Source organism: Callionymus lyra, chromosome 1 (genome assembly GCF_982586985.1).
Source record: "Callionymus lyra chromosome 1, fCalLyr1.hap1.1, whole genome shotgun sequence".
Taxonomy (NCBI): domain Eukaryota; kingdom Metazoa; phylum Chordata; class Actinopteri; order Syngnathiformes; family Callionymidae; genus Callionymus; species Callionymus lyra.
The window spans coordinates 11,108,748-11,134,551 of record NC_141818.1 but is presented as its reverse complement, the minus strand read 5'-3'; the positions used below and the strand labels follow the sequence as shown (position 1 = coordinate 11,134,551).

Genomic DNA, 25,804 nt, shown 5'->3' with positions numbered 1-25,804 from the left:
GACATTTAATAAATAAATAAATTTAAATCTCTACATGTGTCGCTCCACACTTTGCCCGGGTCTGTTATAAGACCTGTTGCAGTGCATTATGGGTGATATGAGTGACAGGCGTGGTCTTTATCCGAGGGCCATCACTAATGAGCGTTATGAAACTATCCTAGCGGACATATTCCATCTCTCATTTCTGCTAGAGGAAGAGTGGAAAAATGTGGCTGCATGTTCATGTAACACTCGACAAAGGCTCTCCTGTAAAAAAAGAAGATGAAGAGACGAGAACAAGGTCAGCTGTGTTAATCTCCGACATGGCATCCATCTCAAGGTCAACCACAGACTGTTTGCCTTTATCTTTAATTTGTCATTTGAGTTGACCCTTTTTCCTCATATCCTGACACACACACACACACACACACACACACACACACACACACACACACACACACACCCCCCACACACACACACACACACACACACACACACACACCCTCACACACACACACACACACACACAGACAATGGAAACACTAAGCTTTCTGCCTACAGAGAGCAGATGGTGCTGGACGTCCACATGTCACTGCAGAGGACAAACAGCCTGATGTCCCCACCGAGCTCCTCGCTGACCTTTAAATGCAGTTAACACCGTCTTTCACAACTTAACCCAAAAACCAAGCAGGGTTTAAAACTTGTGAAACATGAAGAAGATTATTCCCAAATGTTTGTTTTGTCAGCAGTGGAGACTGTGGGGGAAAAAAAAGCCCCGACATCTTATTTCAGACTTTCTTCCCCCAGAGAGCTGGAGTTGAGTTTGTTGATGTTAAAAATCCCTTTTTTCTGCGGGTAAATAATGGCTAATGTGAAAACAGAGAGCAGGAAATAACAAGAACATTCGTGAAACAGAGAGATTATGAACGGGAAAATTATATTCAGAAGGAAAAGCCGTCCCAGACGATTACATGAGCTCAACTGTAATGTGTTTTGGGTCAACAAGGAGTGCACTGAGACGTCCAGTATTCAGTTTTAGTCAACATTCTTATCTTAAAAATACTCTCAAAGGCAGTGGACAAAACATCAGAGTCAGACAAAGGTGAGTCGTTTCACTAGAAAAGCACTGATGCGGCGCACACCTCTGCCAAGGACAACAATCTCGATCAGACAAAACAATAAAAAATGTTGTTCACAAGGGCCGTGTATTGGTAAGAATCTCGCGATACTGTACGTATCACGATACACGGGTGTCAATACGATATATTGAGATACTGTAGGAACATATACTGAATACTTCAAGTTATTTGTAGTATTGCAGACCATTGCACAGAAATTTTACAGACCACATGATTATTGATTAACTGCTTTAATTTGTTGCGAAAGCGATATTTGTCAGTCGACTGTATCCTCTTGTACCCATTCGGGATCTCACCGGGATCCTGCTATCTTGTGGCTGGAGGTTTAATTGCAACACAAATAGTTGATTTTGAAAAGAAAAATAGAAGTATACACAATTAAAAAATATATATAAACCATTAAATAACTAAAATAAAATATGTTTTTTATTAAAATCAAGATAAAAATATATTTGTTTCTTTATCAGTACAGAGCTAGTCTATGAAGGAGAAGGTCATGGGTTTAAGGACATTTATGTTAAAAACGTCTGGTAAATGACAACAACTTCAAAAACACAAGAAACCACTGGATAGAGAAGATAACGTGCGTCAGATTTACAGATGTGTACCTGAAATGTGTTTTCATTCAGGCAGGAATGTGGGAAGAAAAGAAAAAAATACCTGTGTTGCCTCCACAATTTACATAATCCTGGAATCCATCTGACATTTTCATGACAATCTGTTTGCCTGTAAAGCTCTGTTGCTTGAATAAGAGCCTGAAAAAAGTCCTGCCGGGTTCTTCGTATTGAGCTCAAAGTGAGAGCAGATGATAAGAAGGTGAGACGAGTTCAGGTGTGAACTGCTGGAAGGAACAGATGGTGTTTTGAAGGATGACGAAGGTTGTTCAAAGGCAAGCACGGCGTTGACCCAAAGCTTCTCAGAGGCTGTTGAGGTCAAGGTTACAGTATGGCATGAGTTACGGAGCACGACATCCAAAACACACTTACTCTTCTGCTGCTGCAGCATCACGACACAATCAAGTTCAACCGACGACATCCAACATCGACTCCAGGGGGGATTATTGGAAACTCCACGGCAACAATGAAATGTCTCTCTGCGTTTGCAGCTGTTATGTAAAATGGACGTGAGAGAGGCATAAACATGCACGTGAGGCCCGATCTGTTGCTTTAAACCCTGCAGGCTGGATGGAGCTTTGCACCAATATTCACTTTGATTTGTAAGATCAACAACACAGAAGGTCTGCTGTGTCTGGGAAATCCCCGTTTTGTTCTGTGCTCACTCACAGGAGGCAGGAATAACTTCTATATCGGAAGGTTTAATTTTTTGTTTTTTGTTTTAATAATGGAATTAAAAATGGTGTTATTTATAATAAATATAACATATGTTAATATAATATTTTCAAAATTATAATTTTTTTACACATACATTTTAATATTCTAATGCCAGTTGGTCAAAAATACATTTTCTAAATTCAATATTGTTAAATTTGTAGCCTTTTAAATTCAATATAAAAATGGTGGTATAATAGTGCCACATTTTTTAAACTTAATAATTAAAAAAAAAAAATCAAGCTTTCATTATATAAATTATTGAATTCAATAATAAAAAACAACATTTATATCTGCTGGTACTGATATACTTGCATATAAAATGGCACCACTACTAAGGAATTGTTGCAATTCTTATAGACCTAAGTAGAAAAGTCTGCAGACTTTAGATGAAAGAGAAAGAAAGGTTTGTCCGAGCGTTGATTGTGGTGTTATCTGCTCTCCATGATGAGTTTGATACATTCATTTTCTGCACCTGCTCCGGCTCACCTGGTGGCAAAGAGCGTGCGGGACCTGGATCGTGTGCTGCCATGTCTCAAGCCGCATTATCGTTTTCTAGTGTCTCTCTGTGCAACTGTCCTCTTCCTCTTAGAGTCCAAAACATCATCAGACCGACCAGACGACACTCGACCCTCGTCCGCGGGCGTCCTCCTGACCTTTCACCCCGTTCACGACCCCTCTGGATGTTTCTCTGCGAGCACTTCTAGCATCAACACATCTCATCAAACCAGTCTCGACTGAACAAAACAAGGGATTACATTTCTCGCGATCTGACGCTTCAATGTATTTATTTATTCCATGCAATAGTTTCCACCTGTCTTGGCAGTGATTATCTTTGGGATAAAGTCCAGAGTTAATCCTCACATAATCTGGGAATCTGGCTGAGATGTACTCGCAGAAGCTCTTACAAGGATTTGCCTTTTTCATAACAGTTTGAAAGATTATCTCGACGTATCGTTAATTTTCCAGGAACAAAGATGACTTTCAGCCGAATTACTCTGCCAAGAACATCAAACTCACTCATATCTTTGTTCGTGTTTAACAACCACGGTTTCAATCCGATCTGGTTTAATGAAAGATGTGATGGAGAGAGAAAGAACTCAAGAAGTTTCTGAAGTTTGAAGGAGCCTGGTTGAGAATTTAGGTTAGATTAGATTAGATTATTAATCCCTCTGGAGATTTCCTTCGGGAAATTAGGTTTCCAGTACACATCAGACGATACAAGGTATGGCAGAAAAAGAACAAAGAGAAAATACAAAGAATAAAGTTCAAAGGTATAGCAAAGTGCAGAAGAACTCCTAGTAACTCCCTTTCTTGGTAGTTTATCCCAGGTTAGGGTTAGGTAGCCCAGTGGGCTAACAGTTGAAAGCAAAGACAGGCAGAGACAGACAATTAATTTAACACAGAAAACATACCAAACGATCAACTTTTTTAACTCCAGATATTAAGAGTTGATGCCATACTGTTGCTACTATGGTGAGAAGAAAATACCAGAGAGGTGCCACAGGATTCTTGATGTTAAAAAGTGACTATATTTCACAACTAATTTAGATAATTGTTAAGTTAACTGCTAGTATGCTTGAATTATCATTTATTTATTTTGTTGATTTAAAGTAAACTTACTAATTGACAGAAATAAAAGCAAATTATAATAAGATTAGTACATTTTATTTCAAGGTGACTTCCTATCTAGAAACTCAATGTCACGGTGCAGATACATTTAACACGGAAAAACGTTAATAAAATACACTAAAGTGTCATCACCACATGTTTTGCTGCGATGATTGAATATCTTTAAATGTAATGACTTTTTTTCAAAGAGGTCTCGGGTCAAACTGAACGAATCTCAAGTGAGATCAGCTAAAATAAACACTGAAAAACAGTGATCTTTTAGCCACACAGCTAACACACTTGTGTGTTTAATGCTCGTGCGCATAATAAGCTAGCTCAGGCCACAAATCTTACAGTCCGATCTTAATCCAGTAAACGTTTAAACAAAGTCTTAATTAAGATAATAGCTGGATTATTTTGTTAGTTTAGTTCAAATTAATCTCCTAATGTCGGCTCAACTTAATAGCACTCCTACATGTGGGTTGGCAGCAAGTCCTAGAGAAAACATTTAAGAAATAAAAACTTGTTTTTCTCGGTTGTTCAGGCATTTATTTAAGTTCACCTTGACACGATCGGGTCACGAGGTGTTTCGCGTGGAGCTATGAATGCTCCGTTATCTTGTGCGACCATAAACCTGCTCGGCACATGAAGCCGCCGGAGTCTTGTTCTGGTCCCGGATCAGATATCTATGAATTATTTCCAGCTGGTTATCCGATGGCGTTAATGACCTTCCTTACAGCATTCAGAAGGAAAACCTACACCATCAGGCGAGGTCACACGAGCTCCTAATTGAAGTCCGCTCTTGCTCGGTGATAGTAAACACTCGTACGCCGTCGACCTACTGCCGCCTCGTTCAGCAACTATTTCGGTGAGAGCCCTAATGAGGAGACTGACAAGCCGATGCTGATGTGTGAGGAGCGAGTGCAGCCCACACACAGCTCACGCCGCAACACTTGGGCGAGCACAAAGATGCAAAAAAAAAAATTCCTAATAGTTCCTCTGGCACATCCTCAAAACCAGCTTCCACTGGCTGGGACTCCACCCAGAGGTCGCCTGGAGGATACGCAGATAAGTGCTGGAGGAATTCAAAGCCTTCTCGTGGTGTTGACATCCAGCCCGTCGCGGCACTAAACACTTGAATCAGCCACGAACGTGTCTAAGCCCCCAAAAGATTCGAGTAGTGCGTCAGTTGAGGGCTCCATTTTTATTACCAAACTGCAGCATCTTCTCCGGTTTTACAAATACACACTTGAGTCGTTTTTTTTTTCTCTTGGATGTTTGCTCGCTCCGTCCTAAGGGTACGACAGGAAAAGTGCGGCAAAAATAATACAGTAAAGTGTTCCTCCTGTCAGTTCAAAACGACGACACCCTGAATTCAAATGCAAGTTCAATACCAGCCACATAATTTGTCTTTCATAGCGTCGCCCTTAGTGATGATCGATTCTGTGTCGGCGGTGCCGTTACCAGGTCTCTGATGTACTCTATGCTTTTTATTTACTGTCACCCTCAGTGTGGAAACAGAGGCCGCATGACCAATTAGCAATCAATTCCCACAACCATTACATCTTTTCTTTTTTTTTCTCTTCCATTTTGACACGTCATTCAGTGTGGATGGCTCAATAAAATGATCTACAGCCTCCTGTGGTCAACAGTTAAACGATTTTCTACTGCAAATTAATCTGAAAGTCGTGCAGAAGAAAAATGAACCGTGGACTTCTACAGACAGGAACGCTTTGCTTGTCTGGGAAATGAATGAAAGTCCCTGGAAAAAAAAGCTTTAATTTATTGGATGGTAAACAAATTGCTTGGTTAATTTTGACAATGCCTCAATGTACTTTTTAAACAAACATATCTGACCAATCCAAACCACAGCCGATAAACGGCATCTGCTTCTTTGTTCGCCCTTGATGTGCCAGAAAAACATGACCAAAAGGCATGACTGGATGAATAAAGGACTCAAGATAGGGGTGTAAGGAAATATCAATACACTTGTATATCGCAATATTTTTTCACCAAACTAAATGGATATTCAGCAGCTAAAGGAACAATAAAAACCCAGCAAGATCCTGAGATCTCGGTGACTGAGGACGACTGAGGATGAGAGGATACAGTCGACTTTGGCAGCTTTTAAAGCTGATGTTTGGACATGTTTCGGTAAAAAAACAAATGAAAGCAGAGTCAAGTACTCGGAAAACACTCCAAATATAGCCTTGTTACTACAGTATCGCAATAGATTTTATTGTTGCCCCTGTATCGTGATATGTATCTTATCGTCAGATTATTGCAAAACACACTCCTAGTGCAATTCCTATCTTCTTTGGCAGTGAGTCCGAAGACGGAGAGTCGAGGGTGAGATTGATGAGGACTACTATCCATGTGGCTGCTGCTTGCTGCTCGGTGTGAGCTTATAGGGTGGAATCACTCTGCAGGGTTTCTGGACGGTAGTTGGGTTTCCATTACAGTTGGAAGAGCAAGAGATCTTAACTAGTGCTATCAAGTACTTAGTTCAGTTCAGTTTAGTTTATGGAATCATCTTAGAAAAAGTTATTAAGCTTACATGAAAAGGTCTTTCAGATGTTCCCATATTCAGATATCTCACTATGGATCAGGGACGTGCCATCAGGTGAGGCAGGTGAGGCAGTGCCTCACCTCTCAATACACAATCCATCACAAACTGTGTTGATACATGCAAATGACGCACGCTATCTCTGAAAGTCGCCAATATAATGCTCACAGATACGTTTATTTGTCTTGATTTTACACAGTTTGGCTGATGTCTCTAAGCATTAAAGTTTAATGTTTGAAAGGGTCTTATTTAGTTTCGCTGATCGGAAAAGCAACGGCAGTGAAAAGGCAAAGTTGGAGGCACACGCTAATGAGCCTCCACAACCAACCAGTCACATCTCCATTGAGGCGGAGAGACTTTTAAAACTACAGATAAAGGTAAGAAATAGTTTTAGTTTCAATCGTATAAAAAAGGGATAAGACTAATCATAATGCTGTCAAGCTAACTATCGCGCAGGATTGTTCACTCAAGAGCAAAATTTAAAACCTAAGAGTTCTCGCTTAACTTAACGTAACTTCCCCTCAGTAGGAGGAAATAAACTTAAATTAAGAGCATTTAATCAGCTGTATCTTCCTTGTAATCCTTTACTATCACTCTATACTGTTTAAATGCAGGTTTGCTAATCCTTTTTTTTATTATTATTTATCAGTTCATTCATAATTTTTTCTATATCTATTGATTGTTTAAAACTAACTTAGATTTTCAGCCAATTGAAAGGTCTCAGATCATTCAATATAGCACGTTATAGATTTTGAAAACATAACTTTAAATAAATTAATAAATAAAAAATGTTCAGCTATGACTCTTATTTCAATGTAAAATATGATATGTTTATGAAGCCCACAATCGACTGCCATAGATCTAGAGGATGCAGACTAATATCCCACAACATATCACAACAATTAAATATAGACTTAATAATTTATTAAATCATATATTTTTAACTGTATATGTTGGTGAAGAATGCTGATGAGATATGACATAACCAGCAGTCAATTGAATAAGTTTCCCATTGGGGTTTATATTTACTTGTAAATCTGACACTAAAGGTGACCAACCATGAACCTCACTGCACGTCACTGCGATGGATACACTTTTTTTCGAAGGGGCAATTGCACATTACAGAACTTGGCAAGATACACGTGGACATGAGAACAGACCAAGACTCCTCTGAGGAAGGTTTTACTGCCATATTGACAGTTTAAAAGGTTTTTTTTACGTCCATCTTCAGGCACAGGACCCTCGCAAGATTTCAAGAGTTATGAGGCTCCTGCCAAAAAAAAAACACCCTTCATGTATCCAACTTTGATGAGATTTCAGAAATATTACTTTGAGAAACATTATCTGAAAATATAATATAACGTGAAGGGGATGCAACTGCCCAGATGACTGAACCTCAGACAGGCAGCGGAAAATGGAAGTGAACGTTCTCACTAATTATCTCTAGGTTTGGACGAAGGAACTGCTGGAGAGTTTGCCAACTGATCAAATATTTAACTAGAAACAACCCCCGATGACCCGCAGCTTAACTTGAAACTTCACAATCATAGATGACACATTTGTGGCCCTGCACAATTCAAACCCAAATTACAGCTTTTTGCATCCTGTTGCGTTATAACTGTTATCTTAACTAACAAAAGCTGTTATGATAAACAAAAAGATCATCCTAGAATTAAATGTATTGTCCTCTGCTTTTATTTCCTTTTAGCAATTTGATTTTTTTTTTCTCTTCTGCATACCAAGTGTCCTCAGATGACTTAAACTGAACACAAACAAGTATTGTATCACGTTCCATTTGTGTCTCAGTGGGTCATAGTTTGAAAAAAACAAAAAAAACAACGCTTGTATTCCCACACCATCTGATGAGTCGGGTTTTGGGGTCACAAATCCTCTCACAGGAGCAGCAGGGCATCAGGGGATTAACCAAGTAGAATCTTTCCAGCCAAACAAATGGGTTAATAAAGCAGAAGGCGACTCGTGTAGCGACACAAAGAGCCACTGCAGAGGAGATAACCCGTGTCGGGTTCTGTCTGAGTCGCAGCTGTGCTCAACAATTAGCAGGTAGATGTTAATGAAAGCCCACCGTCTTCACACGTAGGAGGAGGAGGAATTTGACTCAAATGTGAGAATATAACAGTAACACTCGTCCTTTTCCTCTTGGTTTTCTTTACTCAAGTCTTATATATTAAAGACGCCTTTTTTCAGTGGTCTTGAATGGCACTTTTACCTTTCTCAACTCTGACAAGGGAACCTGAAGGAGAGCAAGTGGCTCCAAATGGACCTTGTGGCCCTTGTGAGGTTTAGAGTGAAGATCTAAAACTGATCATGTAGAAAAGTAGTATGACAACATTTTTTTAAAATAAATCTGACAAAATACATTTTCTTCTTTGTTTTTCGGTCAGTATTTGTGTTCCCAACTGTAATAATACTCATTTGATGGTTAAATTCCGCTCTTACTTAAGATAAATCATATTTTGAATTTCCCTTTGTATCATATTTAAATGTTACCGCATCATTCTTTGCCAATATTTGAACAAATATGCACATAGTTATTCATTTATATAAAGAGTATTTTAATGTAATACAATAAAATCCAATCAAACAACCATGTTAAGTTTCTTGTTTTGAGGTACAGTATAGTTTATAGTAAAATTTGCTTGCTTAACTGAGGGTTTTTTTTTAATCTTGTTTTCCCTAGAAACTGTATAATAATAATATATATAATAAATTGTGTTCACTGACCTTCAGTTCGAGAGGGAATTGAACCATCAACACACGCTTATAAACACACAGGTGCACCAGTAAAGAACATTAATTCAAATGAAACTTTCTACCCCAACATACTGCTGGACCCCCAACATTTCACCTGCTCCATTGTGTTGCAGGAGCGGGACACTCAGTGGACACTTGGCAAAAAAAAAACCATCATCAAGTACGAGGACTTGTCTCACCTCAGTCACGTCCTCGCTTCAGCTCTCAGCCTTCGATCCCTCCTGAACGTGTGGTGGTCTCCTCGCCATCATAAATCTCGTGTTCTTCTCCCGGACCAAGAGACCCGCAGTCCCGCTGACGTGACTCCAGCACCAGCCGCTCCACGATCAGCTGCTTCTCTGCTGCACCCACGGACGGATCCTCTGGAAAATCGTGGTCCCTCCGTGGACAACCCAGGACCCCCCCACCCCCTCCTCACTGCCCCCTGTCATCAGGTCCTCGCGTGCACGTGAAGGAGCGTGTTCTCGCTCGTGTGTGTGAGTGTGTGTGTGAGAGTGTGTGTGAGGAGCTTCTCCAGCCGCTGCGGTGCTTGACTCCAACACAGACCAACAGCACTGCCTGCTGCACTTAAAGAGACACGACAGAGAGGGAGGGGGTGAGGGAGGGAGTAAGGGGGAGACACCCCCCCCAAACCCCCCTCCCTCTCATCACACACCACTGTCATTATCAGGTAAATGGCCAAGACTGGTGTGTGTGTGTGTGTGTGTGTGTGTGTGTGTGTGTGTGTGTGTGTGTGTGTGTGTGTGCGTGTGTGTGTGTGTGTGTGTGTGTGTGTGTGTTGGATTTCAGACATTGGTGGCAAGAAAAAAACGCAGACAGGATTTGACGTGATGCTGTTTTTATCTCCTGCTCTGACTCAGGTGTTGTGAACATGTCACATGGAGTCTGATTCACATCAAGCTGCTTTATTTAGCAGGATGTACATGGATGTGTTGGAGAAACACAACTATTCCCTCGATGGGCTGAATAACTGTCAAAAGATGATGCAGTTTCTACTTTGAATCAATCAAAACAAACGGATATATTTATGACGATATTAACCAGAATAAAAATAAATCCAGGACAAGTACCTATTCATGTACATATAATCCTTTTTCTTTTCAAATCCCTCACTGTGGGAAGAATAAAGGTATATCTTTATCGTGACTCTGGTTCATTTTTCGTACAGCAATTCATTTTTATCCTCCCTTAACAAACGGGACGCACTCCCTTTGAGACATAATCCAAACTTCTATTTAAAAACATCCTTCATTTGATATAATACATCGATTTTCATAATTAAAACTAATCTTGGACCTTTATTGTATCATCAGTTTGTGTCTGTTTGTACAAAACTTTCTTTTCATTGGGATATTAACATTAGAAAATAAGCCCCGTCCACTGAAACCACTTTGTTTTTCTGGAGATTGAATCTTGTTTACCATAACCCCAGTCCCTGTGCTGTGATTGGTCAAGCATCAAGGTTTGTCCCTACATGTCATCAATCCCGGAAGTTTCCACCTCAAAGGAACTCGTTGTATAAACAAAGCAGGCATTATGACAGCAGGCTGGAGGAGGAGTTAAGACCATTATTACGTCATAATGGACTCCGCTCTTGTAACCTCTTGTTCGCCGAGATTTTTGACGGGGGGAGAGCTTTATAAAGTAATAATCACAAAACATTCCTCATGATGAGGGACTTTAATATTTGAAACATGTCACTAAGTCAGAAGAGTTGGATTTTCACTTAAGTTGACCTATAAATGTAAACATTTTACAGGTTGTTAAATTTAACCTTAGAACAACCGAAGCTAGAAATGCAATATCTACGAACTAAGTTAGTAAATATTGCATTCCGTTTAAAATATTCCGTTTAACCAACTTGGTGGCTTAAGACCTTGGCTCCTGCAAGGGTTGCGCGCTGTGATATCCGCTCTTAACTTCAACTTAACTCAACTTAACTTCCGTCACTTAAACAAACAGTGTCTGTGTAATGGTCAGAACATATACGGGATGGTTTCTAAACGCCTTGAATGTTATATAAAACATTTTTATCTGAATTATCACACGTTTGTATTTTGAAACACAACAAATGACGCGCAGACAATGACCTGCTGCTCTTGCAGACAGAGGGAGAAAATGGGTCTGTTACTAAAATAGATACACAAGTGTGATCAATATTGCAACTGGATCAGGTCCAGGAATAGTTTGTAACTCAATCTCTATATGTGTGAACGTTGGTATGAAATATAACAATAACTTGTTTTATTTTTGTGTGTCAATACGAGTCACAGAGAAGACATAATAAAAAAAAAACATATAAATGTTTAATAAAACAGATCTAATCAGAAAAATAAATCATAACAATTATGAAAAGATAAAATACGGATATTTAAGTCAATATTATAAGGATAAAACTTGTCTTTGTGATAATTACATTTATTATTATTGTAGCAAATGTTCCAGTAAGTTTAAGTGGAAAATCTCAAGTAAATTAAACTAAACTAATCGTGTTCTTCTGATTCTTGTGTATTCAACTTACTAATGAGTAAAACAAAAATCGCAAAAGTATTGTGTTATGTGACGTGTGTTGGCACATGGTTAAGCACATGCTGTGTGTGTGTATCTGGGCACGTTTGTGTGTCTTTTGTTCATTCACCAGTCCAAACATTTCTGCTTCACAACTCTACATTTCATAGAAAGTACATCATGTTCCCTCCGACTCAACTGAACTGTACTGAACGTTTGTAGTTATTGTGTTACTATTGTGCTGTTTTAATGTACTGTCGTTGACACTGATGCCTAAAAGGTGCTATGTAAATAAAATATTTTTTATTATAAGCATAAGTGGTTCTGTGGTTGGAATGAAGCTGGACTCACTGGTGACAGTTGCTGAGAGGAGATCATTGAACAAACTAGTCCATCATGGATGATGACAGTCATCCTCTCAACACTGTCATCAGTGAGCAGAGAAGCAGAATGAGTGCACGAATGCTCCTTCCCAGGTGCAAAACAAATAGACTCAGGGACTCATTCATTCCTCGGGCTATTAAATTGTACAATTCTGAGTTCGGGGGCAGGAGTGGAGTAAAAGTATCTGGACGTTCTGTTCTATCTTTGTATCCTTTGTCTTTGTTATTTTTCTTCGATCTATTATTTATCTTTATCTTTAGACTTAGATTGTATCATCTTCTCTTTATTTCTCTTTGTTCTTATTTTATTTTGATTTATTTTTTATGAAAAATTGCTGTATTTTCTGTGGCTATTGGAAAAAAACAATTTCCCGAAGGAGACCTCCTGAGGGATCAATGAAGTTTTACCTTACCTTACCTTACCTTACAAGACTTTCTTGTCAACTCATCTATATATTTCATTCCTGCTCTATTTCAATCCACAGCCGACTCGCATCTGGCGTGGGTTCGTGTTCTCGCCGGGTCTTTATCTTGGGATCAGGGTACTCATCCTTTTCTGTTTAGCTGCAAATCCCCTTGTGTGTAAACTCTGCTCTTCAATCAGTTTTATCGCTCTGCGTCGACGCCCCTTTCCCATTTAATCAATGGCTTAAAGAAAACGTTGCTTAAATAGCTTCCGCACAAACAGAGAGTCCCTCAGACGAACATCTGGGCAGCTCCCCGAGATAAGAGTCTGTCTGTCAGTCTCACCTGCAGAGAACCAGCCACTTATCCCGAGCCGCACTCGGGCCTCTCAGTGCTGACACAACAGTGAGTGTGTATAATTCAGCAGAATCAATTCATGAGCTGCTTGTTGTGTGTGCTGTGGCCCGTGACGCTGTCACCTACAATTACCGTTCTTGGCGTGGTGACTCAGCGATGGACTTCATTTACAGTAGCACTTTAAAAATCACCAGCGTGCACGCTGACGTAACTCCTGCTGAATCAGGCGAGGAGAAGAAGGGAGCGCTGCCAAATGAAGCTCCGAGTCGATGAAGGCAAAAATCAGCTCTATTTGTGGAGCTCGGGGTCTGCATCTGCATTGCAGGGAAAATGCAAAACATCCTTCCGAGTCTCAGAGACACTCGAGTAGGAGTTCATCGAGGGGAGGCTAATCAAGGGGCCCGAGGTCTTCCTTTTCCCTGCTCGAGAGCGCCACCTCGACCTCAAAGATCAGAACATTATATGTAATGTTGTGAGGGGTCTTCTACCCAAAAGAAAGATACAAGAAAAAACGTGAGTAACGAAGAAGGTAACAGCAAAAAAACTAAAAGAATAAGAATCAATATTTCACAAGGGTTGAGAAAAACTCTGTGTTATTTCTAAAAAAAACTGTTGAATGAATGGAATTTAAGTAAGTAATTTATATTTATAGAGCGCTTTTCCAGACCAAGGTGAAATAGCGCTCAAATAATCAAAACAATATTCAATAAAGTATATACTTTAAAGGTCAAGATAACACAGAGAACAACACAGGATTTCCAGAAAATCAAGGAAAATCCTGCACAAATAAACATTTCTTAAGATGTTTCTTGAAGGTGTCAGTAGATCATCAAACACAGAGGGAGAGGAAGATTGTTCCAAAGCTTAGGAGCAACAGTCTGGAAGGATTTCTCTCCTCTGGTCCTGAACCGTGTGCGAGGAACCATCAGAAGATTCTGATCCACAGACCTCAGAGCCCGAGCTGGGGTGTAAGGCTGGATCAGATCAGTGATGTAAGGAGGAGTCTGACCATGAATAGATCTGAAAGTAAGAACCAGATTTTTAAAGTTGATCCTGAAAGAAACTGGAAGCTAGTGAAGAGTTTAAAGGATCGGAGAAATGTGAGTTCTTCTACTTGAGCAGGTCAGAATACAGTTTTGTATTAACTGCAGGCGAGACAGCTCCTTCTTGTTAAGACATGAAAACAAACCGTTGCAATAGTCCAGACGAGAAGACACAAACGCATGGATAACAAGCTCTTGTGTTATCTCAAGTTGAGCCAGTGGCCCGAAAACAAATTTGTTTGTGGTATCCCTTATGTTGCCTCTGGGTCAAGGTGAACGACCTCCACCACTGCATATGTATTTATTGAAGCCAGGGAGGTCGTCCACCTTGACCCAGAGACAACACAAGGGATACCACAAACACATTATAACTCAAGGGTTAAGAATGCTTTTTATTGAAGATGTCTTTAATTCTCACATTCCTCTCCCACAGAAGACGTGATACGAACACCAGCAGACACAACTTAAGTTAGCGATCAAAGTGAGATCCAAATGATCATCATTATAGTTTAAATCTGTATAAAAGAGTGGGATAATATCACTTATAGCCTGCTGTGGCTCCCGGAACCCACCTTGACTTGGTTTCACCAAGCTGTCAACCGACTTGTTTCTACTTATTTTGTGTGACAATGAAACAGCAAATTAAAAACAATTCTTGGCCTGAACCGGACCAAGATGATGTGGTACTTCCTTCTGCTGAGCTGAGTTTTCTTTTGCCGCTGAGACTTCATATGCACTCATGAAGGCGGCTTATATAAAAACATGGGTTGTATCACGTAGACGATGGATAGTGTCACACTCACACGCATGTATAAAAAAGGATGTCGGTTACCACTCCTTCATATACAGTGAAAAGCATTTGACCTTTTCCTTCAAGCACTTTCACAGAGACTCGGTGAGAAATCTCCTTCGCTGCAAAACCTGGAAAGGATATTTCTTTATCTTACATCTCAAAGTATACGGTGGATTTGATGTGTGGGCGGTCGGAGACTTACCGAAAAGTTCATCTTTAGATATTTTAATAAGCTCTCCAACTGACCTGGAGGCGGCAGAACAAGAATAAATCAGTCTTTTACTTCTCAATATCTGCAATTCTACATAGTTATTTTTTTGCATTTCTTTGAATGTTTGCAGGTCTTTATTTCTCTCTCTCTTTGTTTTTTTGTTATGTTAAAATCTGTCCTTCACAGACTTACATGGCAGCAAAACAAGCATCGACTCCAAAAGTTCCAATTCTTTAAAAAGTGGTTGGATTTGGGCGTCATCTTAAAAAATACGTCCTCTGACAAGGAATCTTTTCCGTTGCTCTGTAAGCAGCACTCTAGTGCTGAAAGCCCCTTTCAACCCTGACTCTGCCACTTTACGTCTACTCCCTTGATGCTGTGTCCCTTTTTGTTTCGTTGACGGCCACAAAGAATTTTCAGCCTCAGCAGCAACAACTCCGGACGACACAATTTTTCCTAAACATCTTGCTTATGAGGTTAAAAACCTCACTGTTATTGTGTGTTCGGAAAACTCAATTACTTACTGGGGAGTCTTGCCCCAGGTCAGGCTATTTCCTGCATGCAGTCAAATTTGCCTCTGGTAAAATATTACACCCTCGCTCTGTTTCTGATTATGACTGAATACCCATGACAGAATTGTGTGGTTCACAAAACAAAAATTGCCACTTGTATCAACCATTTCTTCACGAGAGAGTACGACCTTATATCAAACGTGCTTTTCCTTTTTTGGGGGTGAAAAGTTCTCACATGCATCTCAGACGCCAACATGTGCTCCTCAGTCATAGAGCTGTTTCCTCAGTGTCAGGTTTCCTCCGGAGGATTGAAAACAAAATTCTCTTTGTTACTCCGACTATTGTGCTTCATTTGAAGTGCTGCTCCGCTATTGACGGAGACATGACATCAGAGACACTCGCAGAGAACCTGAGACGCCTGCTGTTGTCTCCGGCGTGTCTGAGACACCGAAGAGTCACATGTGAACATCCTCCCGATACAATAAGTCATTTAAAAGAGAGACGTCTTCATCAGCCACGGGTCTCCCTGTGGGTTCAACTCAATACCTCCGTGACGTACTGTCGACATCAACCTCCCATTGATTTGACATTCTGCTGCTTTTTTCCTGCTCCCATATTCCTGATGGCGCCACTTCCTGTTGTCATTTAGTTAATAATCACGTGTCATGTATATCGATGAAGAGACTCATTATGTGGTCACGACTTCCCATGAGAGTAGCAATGAACTCTCTAGGATCGACAAGCTTAGAGCAAAAATAACTGATCAGTTAACAGGTCACAATATCAACATTAATCTACTTTTATTGAAGCCAACCATCCTGCAGGTCACTTAAAATGACTCCACGGACCAGATTTGACCCCCAGGCCTTGAGTTTCTATCAGTACCATCTTTATGAATTGGTTGCGGCAAGATGACTGAAACACAAGCTTCCATGTATTAGGTGTACTGTGCAGACATTTAACTGTATTTTACGCAAAACAGAAAGAAGTTGCTTCATCCATAAGTGATTCACAGCTGCTGCTGTCAACATCTAAATGAAGCAGTCAATACATTTACCCACAATGCATCATGAAAATCTGAGACTCCATTAAAATTACTCAATATTGTACTGTGGCAACTGGGACTGAGTATCAAGGCCAGTTCCCTAAATCGATTCGAGATTGATCCAAATGGTTAATCAATGCATTTTGATTTAGAATCGGCTCTTGAATAATGAAATGTACTTTACACTCCTCACCTTAAAAAGCAGTTCTACTTCATGCATGCTCTGTCCTCTACAGGACCCATAGCGAGTGTTTTACGTGCAGAAAGATATACTAAACTCATCTCAAAGTGCATTTGAAGTGCGACGAAGATTTTTTTTGTAATCAAACGTTGACATAAAACTTTGATTCCACTTGGTGCAGTGAGATTTTTGTTAAAAGATTGAAGTGATACAACTGTATTTTCATTAAAATGTCACGTTTCACACCTTCATACATCCTGTTGTAACTGTGTTAAGAAAGCGCTTGTTGCCCAAAGCACTTTTCAGCGTTTCTAAAAAAAAGCCGGAAAGAAATAGATGATAACTTGTGGTTACAATATCATGCAGCAAATACTTAAAACCCATAAACCACATTCAACTGTGTTGCTGTTGGCATGAATAGTAACAACAACAAGTTCTCACAAAGTTCTCAGAGACAACAGAAATGAAAACAGGATTGAAAAAAAGATGCCTCTCGATAATGGTGACACAAACCGGACTGGCTGAAAATCAAAGAGTCAATTGTTGGTTGGTGATTTCCTCACATATGGTGTCACTCATATGAAGAAAGCGGTTGTGCAAGAACACACTCTGTGGTGGAGCTGTAACCGCGCTGTGACAGTTTCCGTCAGTGAATATTTGTCACGCCTGTTGCAGATGTGTGACAGAAGTAGCATGGAGTGGAGAGCTCAATTTATTTCCACCTGCTGCCAGTGCCCGTCCAGTGGAAGTGGGCCGCGATTGGACGCTTCAGTGCGAGACATTAAGTCACTTTCAGCCAAAGTGGGTCACGGCTGGTCCGATAAGCGCTCCTCGGTCGGGATAAAGCAGGGAAAATAATCTGTTTATTGTTTCAATATTTAATCTTAATGGCAAATGTCTGATAATGTCTTTTGTTCTCGACATGCGGTGAAACCCGAGCAATGCTCGGACTTTGCATTTGATTAAAACAGCTCGAGATAGAGGAGAAGAAGATGGTGAGAATGTGGTGAAGACAACAGAACCAAAGCGATGACTCCTCTTCTATAATTCAGCCGCCTCTCTTTTAAAAGCTACCAAAACAACGTCTACATTATTTAAAGACTCAGGATTAATTAGAAAATAAATAAATGATGAACGATTAATTTCCTCGGCAGCGACACTGATAAAAAAGAAGGAAACTCGGACGTTCTGCCAGCGAATTGTAATTCAGGACGCGTCTCAATGTCGGCGTGACGGCCCGGCTCGGGTTTGCCGGAGACCTACATCTCTCCGTCTCCATTAAAAAATCATCATTCTTTCACCGAGTCGCGCTTCATCCCTTCGTCTCATTGTGGCCTGTTTTCTCTCAGCAGTGTATCTGACACGCTTCGGGATGTTGTTGATTCCTTCAGACCCAAATAGTCAGACCGGCTTTTCATAAAAGTGCTGCAGATCCAAACTTCTTGTGTGTGTAGTTACAGCAACTGTGTGAAGCTCAGCACGGAGGGTGTCGCACACGCCGACGATTTCTCGGCGGTTGATGATGAAAGCGTTCGCTCTTCAAAGAGTTTTTCAAATGTGAAGGAACCTTGGAAGTTTATAATCAAACTGACACTCTGAAGATACTTTGTTCTGATTTTTGAAAATCTGCATGAAAACTGCTGCTGACACCAACTTTTTAATGGAAAAAAAGTCTACATTGTGTGTGTGTGTGTGTCTCTGTGTCTCAAAAAATAAATATATATCTATATATATATATATATATATATATATATATACATACATATATATATATATATAAAATCTTATAATTGACTTAAAAAAAACACAACTTTAAACACAATACAGCTGTCAGCCAATGTATGCTGTTTAAAAATGTATATCTGCTGTTTTATACTGGGTTTAATGGAGCGAGGGGCGTGAGCAGCAGCGGTGAGAAGCCATACAAGTGAATGATAAAACCTTATTCCAGATGAAGATACAGAACAATCTTTGGAAGCAGTGAATTGTAAGTGAAAGCATCTTCGACTAATTTCAGAAATCTCATTAAAATCCATCGACAACTTTTGGAAATAGAACCTCCTTGTCAGAATCAAAGCATTTATTGTCATAGGTACTGGTTGCGCTTTCTTGACCAGCTGTGTGGTATCAAGTGTCCAGGTAAGATCCTCCCTGATGTGGACGCCGAGGTATTTGAAGCTGCTCCCCCTTTCCACTTCAAGCTCTCGGACAATAGTGACTGATTAGGCTTCCTCTTCTTCCTGATTTTCCACTATTATCTCCTTCGTGTTTTCGGTGTTGACGGTGAGATTGTTGTCCTCGAACCATGCCGACAGACCCGACACCTCCCTCCAGTGATGCATCCTATCACTGCTGTGTCATCTGAAAATTTAAAGGATGACGTTGTCCTTGTGGGACACGACACAGTCATGGGTGAACAGGGTGTAGAGGATGGGGCCGAGGACACATCCCTGTGGCACACCGGTGTTAATGGTGATGCTCAGTGAGGTCTTGTCTCCGATCCGGTTCCAGTCCAGGAGGCAGTCACAGAGGGTGTAGTACAGACCGAGTGCAGACAGTTTGTGGGTGAGTTTGTGGGGAATGACTGTGTTAAAGGCGGAGGTGTGGTCAATAAAGAGCATGATTGTCAGAGGTACGACACTTTGAGTCATCACAGGACAACCATGTATGACAGTTATTCAAAAGATGAACACTCCTAGAGACCATTAAGTGTCTTTTCGAACCCTGGCGGGAAACATTTAAAGAATAAAAATAAACAACATATTTAAGTCTATAGATTCATTTTGTGTATTCTTTTTAATAAATGTTTGTGAAATTAATCCTATTTGTTTTAATAGTCATAAAAACATTCTTGTGGTATCCTTTTGTCTTTGTCCTTTTGAAAAACAGTCTTTAGTTACAATTACAAATGTGTTTTGACCCAGAGGCAACAAAAGAGATACCTCAAACCAGAACCTCGACCCAGAGACGGCACAAGGGTAATAAAATATGTTGCTTGTATTATTACTTAATTTTGGTTTAAACTATTTAGCATTATTGTCTTTTACTCTTTCTATATCTAAATCCAAATATACAAACATTCCCTTTGAATTATCCTACTTTTCTGCGTTTAAAAAATCCACATAAAATAACATTTTTATCATCCAAACCTCTCATGAAAGTTAAAAGTATTGTTCACAACAAAAATGTTGTTGTTTTTTTTCTCACAGTTGCTGAGAAGATTTCCTAATCTGGTGCGTCCAGGCTCTCCGCCTCATCCTCGACCACCTTGTGCTCTTCTCTCGACCTAGTTAGCTTCAAATCTATTGTGGTTTTTTTTTCATCCATTTGTCCTTAAAACCTTTGAAGTTACATGATAAACATGTACGTATGAAGGGCAGATCAGGACAGATCCAGGAACACAATGCTCGACCCACCAACAAAAAAAAAATAAAATTGCAAATTCCATTTGAAGAGCAATTTTCGTCCATCATGAAAAGCGACTTGATCGGCTCTTACACGTTCGCCAACCCCTCGCTTGAGCAACATTTCAGAGAAGAGAACCTTCTGACTGTGCGCCGTTATGTTTTCCCTCCATGTTTCAATTTGCTCACTCATTTCGGTAATTGGAGTTTTTTGTCTCCGCGGGATATCGCAGGCGCATCTGTTTGTTCGGGTCCGAGTGGAAAAAGCTGGTGCGGCGCTGATAACAATTCATCACCGGAACATCCTGTGGCAGCACAGGTGGGCGATACTTGCAGCTGCTGGATCTCAACAACCAAGTGAAGTGCACGTGTGGGTTTCTAACTCTAAAAAATTAAATCATATTTCTTAAAGTTTCGTCTTCAGGATCTAAGATTTTTCACTTCCTAATTCGCCATCATGTCAGAGCGAGCCCCGCGAGAGCTGACCCAGTTCTTGAAGTCACTTTTTCTCTGTGACTTTCTCCTTGGATTCTGACTCTGATGTAGTCGAGTGGACACAGAAAACACACGTGATTGGACTGTAAATCCAACAGAGTCTTCCTGGTTTCTTCACATTATTCAGCGCTCGTCTGCTTCCAGACCATGTCGAAGGATGTTCATAACCAGCCATCTGGGTGCGGAGCAACAATCCAATCAACTTCTGGAGATTACCGAGAGTCAGATTATGCCATTCGGAACCAATCAAAGCAGCCAAATTCACATCAGTACATGAATTAAAATCAATAGATATCTGGCAAACTCATCCATGGTTTATAGATGAACGCTGTCTAAATTCATGTTCAAATTAGAAATGATGAGAGGTAGAACCATTCTGATCTTTACTCATCCATATAATCCTGTAATTCCTCCATCAGATTAGGATCAGGTCTTCCAGTCGGTAAATCATTTTGATTAGTCTGATGTGAACAACAGAACTTTTTTAAGATAAGGACTCATAGAGATATTTAACTTCAGAATTGACTTTTGATCCATCAGCGAAGACATGATCCCTCTTCTTAAAGGTAGGGTAGATGACTCTTAAAGAAGTGTTAGCAAGCAAGTTTTAACCTCTCTTGTAAACTCAATCACACAAGAGGCTCAAAATATTTAAAAAGTCAAGGTCAAGTGTTTATTTACCAAACTGTAACAGGAAGATGGTGATTTTGACTTCAATTCTTGGAGGCTTGATTGATGGAAGTATGTCAGTGCTATCAGAACATTGATATTCACATTTCAATTGTCAAAAGATATATTATTTTTAATTATTTAAATGTTTATTTTAACCCTCGTTTCGCCTCGCGGTCAAGGTGATCTGAGAGGCCGAAAACATATGTGTTTGTGGTATCCCTTGTGTTGTCTCTGGTTCAAAGTGAGCGTCCTCCACCACTGCATATGTATTTATTCGACCCAGAGACAACACAAGGGATACCAGGTTATTGTGCCTTTTTATATTTAATTTAAAAGGCTACGAATTCAAACGTATTGAATTTAAAACATACATTTTTTAATCATTAGTATTAGAATATCTACAAAAAGAAAATGTCCAAATTCTTTAATTAAAACCATTCATAAAAAACAAAATGTATTGATTATTCAATTATAAATAGACTAATGAATTCAATTTATATAAACAATTAAATCATTGATATACTTCCATTGGAATTCTTTCTAAATGTTCAAATAAAAGATAAATCTTATTTTCTTAACTGATCCTTATCGCTGGCGTCTCTCGGCAACAATTTCAACGTGATTTTGAGCATCGATCGAAAAAATAAAAAAAACATTACTGATGTTCAAGCCTTATTTAAAAAAGAAAAAATCTTATTATCCGCATCATCATCATGTGAGTCTCAGATTTCCTCCCGGGCTGAGTTACGGCACGACATCAACAACACAATCCCAGCATTGAGTGTGTGTGTGGAGACACACTCCCAGAAACCCCCTCGCGGCTACGTCAACACATTTTCCGCCACGCTTGTGAAATCTCATTTAGCCACTTTGAAGAATAACAAACGTACGACCAAAGACTTTCTTGGAGCACATCACAGCCTCGACCTCATTACGAGCAGGAGGTGAGCTCTATTTAGGGACACGCCTGACACGTGTGCACGACCCAAACAGGCCCGAAGAAAGCTCCCAAAATCCTCATTAAACAAAAGCGGCCGAGCCGTCTGAGCCGCCGGAGCTTTTATCTGCATATGAATGCCGAGGAAGACACGGCTCATTAGCATTTCCTCGGCTTTAAGTGAAAAACACTAAATAAATATGCTTACTCAGACACCAATCCTTGGTGCGCTACATGCAAACAACAGCAAAGTTGAGTCTCTCCAAAGAGCCGGTGTTCTGCTTGGATTAAGCCGAACTCAATGGTGGGTTTGAAACGGACACACATTGACGTTCATTTTTGGTGTTTTTTCTTTCTTTCGTTCTGAGTTGGTTTTTAATCCTTTTTCAGAGGATCAGCTGCCAATATCGCCGAGCATCATGAGGCAATCCTGCGCTTCCTCTTTCCTCATGTTTCAATGTGTGGCCACAACCAGTGTCCTCCATCTTAACTTCCTCATCCACGAACCTCATTGGTCGATTGTTGTTCTTCCAAATCCACCTTCGCTGAAACCCTCGAACACTTCTGTCCTCTCTAATGTCACTTAATGTACCGTTTAATGATTATTTATTTGACAACTATTGACACACAGATGTAGATCAAATAATCAGAGAAGAAAAAAACAACAAGTTTAATATCTGGCATTAATCTTGGCAATTTTGCAACAATATCATTAAAAAAATAAAAATTCCTTAAATTTTAATCTCATGGAGAAAATACTTAGTCTAGTCTTTAACAATGTTTTGATTTTTAGGTTTTAGAGTGTTTCAGATTATTTCCTTATTTATATTTTTTCATATTTCTTTCTCTTTACCCTTGTGTTATCTCACCTTGACCCAGAGATACCACAAACACATTTGTTTTCTGCCCTACGGGTCACCTTAATCCAGAGACAACACAAATGATTCCACAAACACATTTGTTTTCTGCCCTCCAGGTCACCTTTACCCAGAGACAACACAGGGGATACCACATACACATTCGTTTCCGGGCGTCCCGGTTACCTTGACCCAGAGAGAACACAAGGGATACCAAAAACACATTTGTTTTCTGCTGGCTATGAAGCTGCGAACATAAAGCGCAATGTTTCATTTAAGTTTCTGCTGGATTCCCAAGCATGTTCAAAATGCCACAACAAAAGTTAATATCTGTGAAACATTCCCTCATGAAATACAATCTTTATTTTCTTGACGATGTTGACAGTGGAAGTTTCTTTGAAACACAAATATCCTCCATAGATGTTCTTCAGCACACACAGTAATGAAAGATCTCTTAAATCAGCATAAAAAAAGGAACATGTTTTCAGTCTAATCCGACCACAGAAGAAAAAAAATGTCTTCCTCCCTCCTTCTGACAAATGAGGACTGGTTGTTATTTATTGCATCACAGCCGAGCGCCAACAGCTTTGCAGTTGTTTCTTTTCTGTAATCGTTTTCACACACATGCTCTCCTGGTCACATTAAAAAGTGTTGAAATCCTGGTCGCAACCGCATTGATGCAGACTCTTGACACCCCTAACCAGTGACCCTTCCTCCATGTATTGACCACAAACACTTCCTCTCCCTGCGATATCTGACCATTCATTTACTGCCTCCCGGCGGCTCTGTCTATGCGTATTGATCACGCGTCGCTCCAGGCTCTAATTTAGTGCACGTGGCGTTGCTCGGTCATGAGAGTCAGGACGAGGCTATTGATCAACTCACGGAGCAGAGCGTCGCTCTATGACAAGGACCTGATTCAATTTCAGAACTGAAATAGCTACAGATACATTTAAATTAGCTCACAAAAACAAAACATAACAAAAAATATATATATTTACATTATACTTTTCCGTATAATTATTTGCTTTGGTATTTACCTTTCAATTCATTAAATACTGTAAATTTTGAAAACCAAATTAATTCACCATTAGCTAAGAGGAAGTGACGAAAGAGTGGCAGACAAAAGACCGGAAACTAATCTTACGACCAGGTGCGAAATTACCTGTTGAAAGATACATGTCTTCTCTGGCGCAGGAACGTTGAGAAATGTGTTTTAGGTGAGAACTATACTTCAACCTAAAGATAAAACACTTGAAAATTAAAAAAAATCCTCTAAATTAAGCGTAATATCTCATTTGCTTGAGCACAAGCTTAAAATGGAGAATTATGCTGTAGATCTACTGCCACCCAGTGGCAGTTGCCATGTATAACTCACGGGTTGTCAGTCAATGGTGAAGTAATGATTTATAATTTCTAGTAAACAAACAGCAAGTCGTGCACTTATGAGGTCACAGGAAGGATGTAAAATGTCAACCAGAGAGCATGAAGAGGAGAAGAAGAGGAAACTGCAGGTGACACAGTCACTAAGAAAATACAACTGGTTAATGGCAGCTATTCAAGACTGGATATGTTTCTTATTTCAAGTTCTGACACGTGTTTAGCTGTTGAATGCACTATAGAACCCATAACCATATCTGATCAGGCCCCAGTCACACTAAATTTACAGATAGGGAAAAGTGATGGAACAAAATATTGGAGATTAAATGTGTTAACGACGCAACTATCAGAAACGAAATTGCCCAACAACTCTCTGAATACTTTACTATTAATGACAATAATATGGTGTCACTATCTACACTATGGGATGGCGCTAAAGCAGTAATGAGGGGCAATATTATTGCCATCTCATCTAGAATAACAATTAGAGAAAGAAATCAGAAAATTAGAGATTGAATATCAACGATCAAAAAATCAGATTACTTTTGATACTTTTGATTTGAAGTAGAAAATACTATGAGATGGGTAACAGAGCAGGCCGCCTACCAGTTACGTAAAGCTCAGGCCAGTAGAGTTGTGCACAAAATTAAAGCTACTAAAAATAATCAGATACTACTACCTAAGGAAATTGCAGATGCATTTGCTTCTTACTTTGACACATTATACAAAGGGCATGAAGGACCCGACAAAATACAAAATGTTGAATCCTTTTTTGAATCAGTGAAACTAAACAGTTTGACAACAGAGAAGGCTGATATGATCATCTCACCCATAAAAGAAGATGAAATCAAAAACACCATCTTAAACTTAAAAGCAAAAAAGTACCTGGTACTGATGGCTTCCCTGCAGAATACTATAAAACATTTATCAGTGAGTTATGTCCAGTTCTCTGCCGAATCTATAACTATGCTTTGACTAAGGGAGATCCACCAGGTTCATGGTCAGAGGCATTAATAAGCGTAATTTACAAGGAAAATAAAGACCCAACTTTATGTGCCTCATATCTACCTATTAGCCTCCTCTGTGTTGATCTTAAAATTCTGACGTCTATTATATCAAACAGGATACAGAACTATATTCATAAATTAATAAAAGCAGATCAGACAGGTTTTATTAAAAACAGACAAGGTACTGACAACATCCGAAAGGCTCTTAACTTGCAGTCA

General features: G+C 39.7%; 1 protein-coding gene across 1 annotated transcript in view; it reads right to left on the bottom strand.

The window, feature by feature from the left end:
* wscd2 (WSC domain sialate O sulfotransferase 2) overlaps window positions 1-9,762 on the bottom strand; it is a 48,202-nt gene extending 38,440 nt beyond the window's left edge. Inside the window, exon 1 of the mRNA XM_087792983.1 lies at window positions 9,575-9,762. The gene's annotated coding sequence lies outside the window, so the exon portion shown is untranslated. The remainder of the gene's footprint in view (window positions 1-9,574) is intronic.
* Window positions 9,763-25,804: the final 16,042 nt, after the last annotated feature.